Source organism: Hyaena hyaena, unplaced genomic scaffold (genome assembly GCF_003009895.1).
Source record: "Hyaena hyaena isolate Hyena2069 unplaced genomic scaffold, ASM300989v1 scaffold_566, whole genome shotgun sequence".
NCBI classification, from domain to species: Eukaryota; Metazoa; Chordata; class Mammalia; order Carnivora; family Hyaenidae; genus Hyaena; species Hyaena hyaena.
Genome location: NW_024081194.1, coordinates 266,837 through 277,089, shown reverse-complemented (window position 1 = coordinate 277,089; position 10,253 = coordinate 266,837).

Genomic DNA, 10,253 nt, shown 5'->3' with positions numbered 1-10,253 from the left:
GCTACATGTTGAGGGGGTCTACCACGTGAGGACTAATTTGTTAGGGCTACTCAGAAGGATTAGTAATAGAAAACAAGATGAACCAATGAGAATAGAATTAAAAATATAATAAAAATCTGAGAAACTTGTTGATGCACTCATTTAAATTCTGAACTCAGAAAGCTTTCTAAGTTAGAAGAAAACGTCTTCCAGTTTCCTTTCTCTGAATATTTGTTCACACCATTCGTTCCATCTGATATACTTTCTCTCATGTGTTCCACTAGTTAACTTACTATGTTCTCCGTAGGGTTTGTTTCAAATGCAATTCTGAAGAGCTTCCAAATTCACCAGCAGGAAGTTTTCATATTTTTATTTCTTTTTCTTGAGCCCATGTATATAGTTTTCTCACATTTTTCTTTAAGTTATAGTTAGTTTCATATTTCAGCCTACTGTTGCCATCTGCCAAATTGGAAGCATCCTGAGGACAAAATCTGCATTTTAATTATTTTTATGTTCCAGCCCAGCAAACTGCATTTCTCAGATTTGTGCTCTGTGCTTGATATATGGCATTAGATTTAATTTCATCTTTTTTATTAGCAGTTTGGCTTTCACTGAGTATATGAAAAGGTCCAAATATAGAGTCTAAAATGGAGCAATCCATGCATACCACCAGAGAACTCACTCCCTTTCCCCTAAAGCAGAGGAACATTTCATTATGCAAAGATTATGTTTTGGGTGCAAAGAATAGTGCAGGAAAGAGGAGGGAGGAGGAAAGGAAATTGTTCTATTCCAATGATGGAAACAAATTTACCAAAGGATATTGTCATGTAACTCAGCACCAGATGTTATTCATCTTTTGTAGGCCGGAAACTGTCAGGAGGCTCCCATTGATTTTCAAGATGGCTGCAGAATTGATTTGAATTTGAGCAGATGCTGGGTATCACCCACCTGCTCCTATGTCAGCTTGGCTATCAGTTCCATGATATCACAAGTGCTACCCACACTCCCAACACAAATATGCATGCACTGGCCTCATATGGTGCCATACGAGTTTAGTTTGGGGGTTGCTTGAAAGGTTCTTTTAACAGTAAGATAGAGGATATGTAAAATATTAGTATAATCCTTGCCACATAGTAAATGTCCGATAAATGCTACTTACTGCTCTAAAAAGGTAATGGACCCGTGCTTTTATGGGTTACATCTCTTCGGGCTCTGAAAATCTGCAAAGATTTATCCACTAACCTGATGAGCTAGTTATGGATCTACATACACTAGCACCTTTGAAAAGAGGCATTAGCTGATACCACACTTTCAGCTATTAGTATAAAATCACCACATTACTGCTGGCTCATCGTTGCTGAGGAAGCTAATTGCAGGAACTAATTTTATTGAGAGAAATTTCATTGTGCAGAAATAAAATATTGAGCAGAGTTTATGAAGGCAGAAATCAGAAGACAGGGTATCGAGGAGATAAGGTAGAGAATATTAAGCCCTGATACATTCATTTGTCATACCCCTGTCATTAAACACCTATCACACTTCAAACTAATATGTGTGTTTTGCACCCACCCTTCCCCTTCCACTCCCCCCAAAAACCTCACCCTTGGAGAATCAGCTACTCTACAGGACAGGAAATATGAGTTTGCAAAGTATGAAGTACTAGGAAACCATCTCTGTAAATCAGCACACTATAGTGCATTGAACTGAAATATACACCGCCAATGTTTTTTCTCTACAAGTAGCATTTTTTTGCCATTATGTGAATTTATTGCCTGCAAACTATGCCACAGCCTCAGAAACTGAACTCCCGTATTTATCCATAGAAGAACATGGTGATAATCTCAACCCTGTCTTCAAAGATATATTATATGCAGCTTTCTACAAAAGGAAGGAAATGTATTACTTTTTCTGTGCTAGTTAAGCTTGGATCTTCCTGGTCTATAAAATGTCAGTAGCTATGAATTGTACTGAAACCTGCTGCATGGTTTGGAGATGATTCCTCTGTACACTGGGGATTTGGCTTCGAAGACAACATTCTTTTTCTGCTTGGGTGCCCAGCCTGCATTTTTCATAACTCCACAAATAAAAACTCACACTATACCCATGAAGAATGGCATTATTGAGATGGGAATGAAAAGCAGACAAGAATTATTTTAAACACACTAGTAAGTATGGCTAAAAAACTTTTTTTTTAACCTATCATAGTTGTATAAATTTAAAAACCTATCTCTCCAAGGTCAAAATTTCTAGTGCCTAACAACAAGAGAAGGTATAAAATGTATGATATTTTACCTCAGAATTAGCTTATAGTGTGATCATTTTGGGTTGAGATGCAAAATGATCAGTTGTTTTTTTGTGTATGTTTTTCAACTATCAAGTTATTTTGTGTACCTGATGGACAGTTTTAAAAATGAGAGATATATAAATGGAACTAGAAACTCCCAATTCTTGTCCTATTAGTGTAATTGGAGCTAGACTTGCCTACCCTTCCCTAACTAGCCAGAAAATATAGACAAAATATGTCAAACATTTGATTGTAGGCATTAGGCAACACAAGGCTCTGATTCAGAAGAGAATGAAAACAAACAAAAGGAGACCTAAAATCATCCTGGATTTCTGCCTGGAGGCATTTTCCAGATAATGCAGGGAGGGAGAACAGAAGGGAAGCATTGATCCTTTGAAAGGACAGAGATTAAAATATAGGGAGAAAAGGCAGATGGAATTTGAAGAGCAGGAGGTAAGTACAGAAAGAGTTCCAGAAATCTACATAGAGGTTCCATTGAACCTATTGCTGGAAACTCAACTGTGCATATGTCTGGTGAAACTCTGCAAGGCAAAGGTCCTTTGAAGAGCGGTCAGGTGAATGATCCCTGAGTTGGCTCAGGACTGGGCAATATTGGAAGTCTGTCTAGTCAGAGTAAGGTGACCATCATAAACAGCCAGGATATGGAGATCACAGAAATGTCTCCCCTTAGTACAGGGGCTGAACTGTAATTACAATAAAGACTACTGTACTTGTCAGCCTTGAAAAGATAGTCACAAAATTACTTAATTTCTGTCAAAATAAAGTTCAATATTTTTTAAAAGAAAGACAGGAAAACTCAGAATCCAAAAACTACTAGAAATAATAAGAAGTAAGAGAGTGTAACCTGTAATCAGAAAAATCATCGGAATAGAAACAGATTCATAAATGACAGAAATGGATCCATAAACAAGGGGTCTAAGACAACCACTATAAATATGGTTACAAATTAAAAAAAACAAAAACAGAAAATAATGAGGAGATAAATGGAAGACATTAAAAAAAAAAAAAAAAGAGGGCCACCTGGGTGGCTCAGTCAGTTAAACATCTGATCTTGATTTCAGCTCAGATAAGTTCAAGCTCTGCTTCAGGCTCTATGCCTACAGCAAGGAGCTTGCTTGGAATTCTCTCTCCCTCTCTATCTGCTCCTCCCCTGCTCATGCTCTCCCCCCCCCCCCCACAAATACATACATACATACATAAACATTTTTTAAAAAGAGTTTTTTTTTTTTTTTTAAAGAAGAACCAAATAGAACTTCTACGACAGAATAATACAGTATTTCAGGTGAAAATAATTTACTGGGTGGAATTAAGGTGAGAGAATACACTGCAGAAAAGAAAAATCAATGAACTTGAATCATTACCATTAGAAACTACCTAAATTGACACATAGGAAGAAAAAAAAATAAAACAGTTTTATAGTGCATGAGATCAATACATAAACAATCATTGATTATTGACAAGGTGCCAGAATAATTCAGTAAAGTTTTTCAATGAATGATACTGGAACTAGATAGTAATAGAAAATTATGGACCTCAAGGTTTAGCTTGTACTATTTATGGAAATTAAAGTGGATTATGCAAGAAAATCATCATGACCTTGGAGTAAGCAAAAATTTTTTAGACAGGACGCCCAAAGCATACATCATGAAAGAAACAATACACTGGGCTTCATCAAAGTGAAAAATTTCTAATCTTCAAAGTACTTCATTAAAAGAATGAAAATATGAGCCAAGAACTGAAAAAAAAAAATCAACACTTAATATTTTGTTTTCAGGATATGTAAAGGATACTTCAAATTCAGCAATAAGACACATAGCCCAAAATTAACAACTCAGGAAACAACAGATGCTGGCACAGATGTGGAGAAACAGGAACCCTCTTGCACTGTTGGTGGGAATGCAAACTGGTGCAGCCACTCAGGAAAACAGTGTGAGGTTCCTCAAAATATTAAAAGTAGAACTATCCTACGACCCAGCAATAGCACTGCTGGGAATTTATCCAAAGGATATAGGAGTGCTGATTCATAGAGGCACATGTATCCCAATGTTTATAGTAGCACTTTCAACAAAGCCAAAATATGGAAAGAGCCTAAATTCCTATCTACTGATGAATGGATAAAAAAGATGTGGTTTATATATACAATGGAATTCTACATGGAAACGAGAAAGAATGAAATCATGACATTTCTAGCAATGTGGATGGTGAAATACATCAGCCAGAGAAAGACAGATATCATATGTTTTCACTCATATGTGGAACTGGAGAAACTTAACAGAGACCATGGTGGAAGGGAAGGAGAAAACACAGTTACAGAGAGGGAGGGAGGCAAAACATAAGAGGCTCTTAAGTTCTAAGAACAAACGGGACGTTGATGGCGGGTTGAAGTTGGGAAAGTGAGTGATGGACATTGAGGAGGGCACTTGGGTGTTGTATATAAGCAATGAATCATGGGAATCTACCCCCAAAAACCATGAGCACATTGTACACACTGTATGTTGGCCAAGTTAATAATAAATTATATTAAAAAAAGAAATACATATCCTAATTTAAAAGAACATATGCATAATATCTGAACAGATGTTTCATACCAAAAAAGATAATAATGGTTAATAAATATTTGAAGATACTCAATATCATTAGTCATCAGGGAAATGAAAATTGAAAATCTAATGAGATACTGCTTCATAATACTAAAATGGTTAAAATTTAAAAGCCTGCCAGTTATAAATGTTGACATTTGTGTAGCAAGCAGAATTCTCAAATGTTACCACCACTTTGAAGACATTTGGCAGTTTGTTGGTTTGTTTATAAAGCCAAATACAGACTGAAATAGAATTTTTCTTCTTGTATTTATCCAAGAAAAATGAAAACATATGTCCACATAAAAGCTTGTACATAAATGTTCTTATCAGCCACCTTCATAATTTTCAAAAACAGGAAACAACCCAAATTTTCATCAATAGATAAATGGATAAACAAATTGTACTATAACCACAAAATAGAACACTGCTCAGCAGTTAAAAGGAAGAAACTACTAATTATTGCAACAAAATGACAAATATCAGAAATGTTCAGTGAAAGAAAACCATGCAAAAAGCCCAGTAACACTGATATCTTCCAGAAATGTGCAAGTTGAGAGAATCCATATAAAAGTGTCTATACTATTTATATAAAATTCTAGTAAAATATAAAATTAATCTATAGTGATAGAAAACAAATTAATGCTTCCTGGTGACATTTGGGGTCAGGGTTGTTGCACTGTGGCAGGAAAGAACTTTTTGGAATGACAGAAATGTCCTATATCTTGATTATGATATGGTTATCTTGTCAGAAGTCATTGAAAGGTGCACCTTAGATGCACTCTTATGTTCATTATAATTCAATAAATTTGACTAAAATAATTAAAATGCTCATTATTCTATACCCAGTGGTAATCACTATTGGCACTTTATATATTCTCTTTCAAATTGATATAAATATCTACATTCTTATGCTATATAATTAAAAGTATTCCTTAAGTAAAATACTTTTGTTTTGAACATAGTTTGACTTTCTGTCATGTTTATTTTATTATTTTTGTTAATGTTTATTTGTTTTCAGAGACAGTGAGAGAGAGAGCACGCACAAGTGGTGGAGGGGCTGAGAGAGAGACACACACACAGTATTTGAAGCAGGCTTAAGGCTCTGAGCTGTCAGCACAGAGCCCGATGCAGGCTTGAACTCATGAACGATGAGATCATGACCTGAGCCGAAGTTGGACACTTAACCGACTGAGCCACTAGGCACCCCTGCCATCTTTAAATGCCAGTAATAGAAAGAGTTTGAACAGTCTTAAAGGTTCTTGACACATATATCCAAATGAATTTTTAGAAACTTATTTCAGTTTACATTCCAGCATATCTTATGTTTGTAGCTGAATATTGTCTAGAATTAGCTAGGCAATACATCACTTGTTTCTATGTTCCCCCTGCTTGGTATTAGCCCACCAAAAAAACTTGGGAGGGGAGGAGACTTTAATCAAAAGATCCAAGCTTTCAGTTACTGGAAGAGTAAGTTCTGAGCATCTAATGTTCACCATGGTGACTGTGCTTAATAATACCGTATTTTATACTTGAAACTAACTGAAGAAGATGTTAAGCTTTCTCACCACACACAAAAACAGTGTGAGATGACAGGTATGTTAATTATGGTGATCTTGGTCATTATTCCACAGTGTGTATGCATAGCGAATCATCACCTTGTATACATTAAATATATACAATTATATTTATCAATTGTGCCTCAATAAAATTGGGGGAGAAAGGAGAAAAGAGAAAAGAAAACTTTGCTCCCTGCCTTAAAAGGTGTTTGATGCTACAATTCAAACCTGCAGCTGCTTCCTTAGGTCCTCCAGGAACTAAGTGTGGTTGTACACATCATTTTCAATATAAATTCCTGTATCTTATGCATTAGATTGGAGTGATGATATACTCAAGAAGATCTGAAGCATAAAAATGCTCCAAATTGAAAGGAGGAGAGGAGATAATGGAACCTCGGTTGCTGAACAGGAGTAGCTGGGAAAACAGTGCTTTTTCAAATTATTGTTTGGAATATTATTTTAACTCTGCTTCTGATCAACACATTTTGACTAAAACTTAGAGAAATGACACAGTTTACTTTCCTCTGTTTTCCAGCATTTGAGTCCCAGTCATCTACCTTACAGCTTGAATCACCTGGGAAGAAAACAATGCAAAGAGAGCATTTACCTCACGTAGGGGAATGTTACATTTAGGGCTGTTGAAACTCTGCAAACTTTCTCAGTGGAAAGACCACTGCTGCAGCTGAGTCAAGCAATTTGCTCTTTGGGCATTGTAATAGTGTCTTTATATGCCTGTGCGTGGACAGCTTTCTGAAGCAGAAACATATTAAAGCTTTGAGAGGGAGTTTAATGGATTATCGCAATAATTCAAGTTCAGATTCCTCAGGATCCTATGCAATATTCTGTTTTCCAGTTTCACTGCAGTTTTTAGAAACAAGTGCATTTTTTTTGTTGTTAAAAATACCAAACTACCAGTAAGATCTTGTTTTGTTTTTTGTTTGTGTTTTACTTTTTAAAAATTTTTTTAATGTTTTTATTTATCTCTGAGAGAGAGACAGACAGTGTGAGCAGGGGAGGGTCAGAAAGGGAGAACCAGAATCTGAAACAGTCTCCAGGCTTTAAGCTAGCTGTCAGCATAGAGCATGATGTGGGGCTTGAACCCACAAAACCGTGAGATCATTACTGAGCTGAAGTCGGATGCTTAACTGACTGGGCCACCTAGCCGCCCCAACTTTTTTTTTTTAAGTAGGCTTCACATGCAATTCAGTGTCCAACGTAGGGATTGAGCTCACAACCCTGAGATCAAGACCTGAGCTGAGATCAAGTCAGACATTTAACTGCTGAGCCCTGGAGGTGCCCCTGTTTGCTTTATATTTAATGATTAGCTAGCTTCCTAGAACCATTATTATTCATTTTCTATTCATCTTGTCTCTACATATTCAAATTCAGTGCCAAAGACTGTATATTTGCAAATAGCACCGATAAAATTGATCTATGAGATAAAATATAGTAGACGGTGTGACCACATTGGCACCGTCAGGGACAAGGTGAAGAAATAAAGCATACACAACAATAGTATAAGCTCACATGTTAACTCAAGGACAGAAGTCCAAATGTGGCCCCCAGGGCTTGTTCCTCAATGACACACATGGAAAGTAGTATTGAACATCAGTCATATGCCAAACTGTCTTGCTAGGTAAATTACATTCAGTATCTCATTTTCCTTCCCAGTAAGTCTGTAGAGAAGGGTCATGAGGAAATTAAGGCTCTGTGTGTATAATCATTGTTAGAGGCTTATTAGCAAGTGGTAGAGACTTGCTAGATGTAAATCTAGGACTTTTTGACTCCTAACCTGCCTCTTTATTTTCAAAATCCTCCTAATTTCTCTTTTTTAGCTTCCTTCTGATGCATTGGAAAGTCACATCTGGAAGCCTTTAGAATCTCAGGATTGTATGGAAAAGAATGAATAAAGATCTTTTGTGAACCTCAGCAATAGGTTTGCTTAAACCGCAGAGTCATTCATTTCTTCATTCATTCACTGGCCATTTATGTAAAAGTACCATGTTTTAATAATTTCCATTGAAAATAGAAAATCTAAATCTCTTATAGTTAGGAGAGATATTATTGCTTAACTAGAAGTCCTTTGCAAGCCCCTCTTACAGTCCCTATTTTAATAAAAACAATGCCAATAGCTATCATTTATGAAGTCTTTGTTTGCTCCAGGCACTGTGCTAAACTCTGTACACTCTTGTCCCATTTACTTCTATTTTTAATCCTGACAGAATTATCTGCATTTTACAGTAAAAAAGTCACTTTCTTTAAGCGATTCATTATTCAAAAGATACATAAGGGACACATTTTATGTGCCAGATATAGAAAGTATAGAAGTGAATAAAACAGGAAAAAACATATATAGGGTGTTACAATGCTAAGTGAGTTGGTGTCTCCTTCAGAATGGTCAAGGGAAAGGTGACATTTAAGATGAGAGCTGAGAGACAAAAAGAACATTGCAGATGGAGCTAATGCAACTAGATCATAATGGGTGAGGAAGAGAATGTTAAAGGAGGAAATTGAAAATGAAAGTAGGGTGAGTTCATAGAGAGCTTTGTAAACCTGTTTGAGGGATCTGAATATTCAACTTGCGAGGGGAGAGTTATTAGAAGATTATAAGTAGGGGAGTAAATGACTTAATTTAAATTTTTAAAAGAACACTGTGATGCCATGTGTAGAATGAGTTGTATGAGGGGAAGTTAGGGAGTTCTTGCAGTTATTCAAATACTATTTGGTTATAGTTTGGGTGTAGATGGTGATGGTAGAAAGGGGAGAGAGAGGAAGACATATTTGGGGATTCTAATGATTGAATGTGTGAAGATAGGTAGAAAAATCGAGAATAATTCAGATTTTTTTGCCTGATTACTAAGTGGGTGACAGTGCCTTGTCCTAATTGACATGAGGAAAACTAGAGGAACATCGTATTCGGAAGAGTTCTATTTCAGCCCAGTCAATTTGGAAATGGCTAACCTGCCCAAAGTCACTGAAACGGCTGTTCTAGGATTTAAGGCCAGTTTTATCTGATATCAAAATCTGAGATCTTATGCTACTACATTAGATTGCCACTAACATCCATATGGAAGCTTCATTAACTCAAAGATTATCTTTTTTTACCTGGGAAAGGCTTTAACTTCAGTATCTTAATTTCATCACTAGAAAAATTCTATTAATGAGTATATTACACCATACTTTATTTTTTCCACTTGTGAAAGAACACAATCCAAGAAGCAATTGAAAGAATGTAAAGGGGGGAAAGGGTGAATAGAATTTTTGTCTCACTCAACCATAGTTAATATGAAATACAGTGTCCTTTTAAACTTCCTGTCCCTGTTCTAATCAAAGTTTTATGTAAGGTTGTAATTATGGATTGAAAAATATATATACAGATGAAAACAAGGATGGGTTTGTCCTTACAGGGTCAAAATATAAGGAACTTGTATTGGTGAGGACATATATGAGTAGTTTCTGGATTATAAATGACTTCAGAAATAATTAAAAATAGACATTAGAATAAACTGGGAGAAAAAGAGAAAAATATAAAGATAGATAGGCAGGGCCTTTGTATGCTGTTATCATTTTGTATAAAATTTATATTCTCTTATTTGAAATGAATCACTCTTGTTTCTGTGTTTAACAGAAATGTATAAAGGACACTTTTACTATATTACTAGGGAAATTTTATAACTCTTATTCATAATTTCAAGGACTTTTCACTTAATATTCCTGCCATGGCTATTAAAATAGAAAGTTCATAGATATCATGTTCCCAAACTTAATGAATGAAAGGTGTCTTTTATGTGGACATTTGCCACATATTTAGGGGAAAAAAAATCAATATAT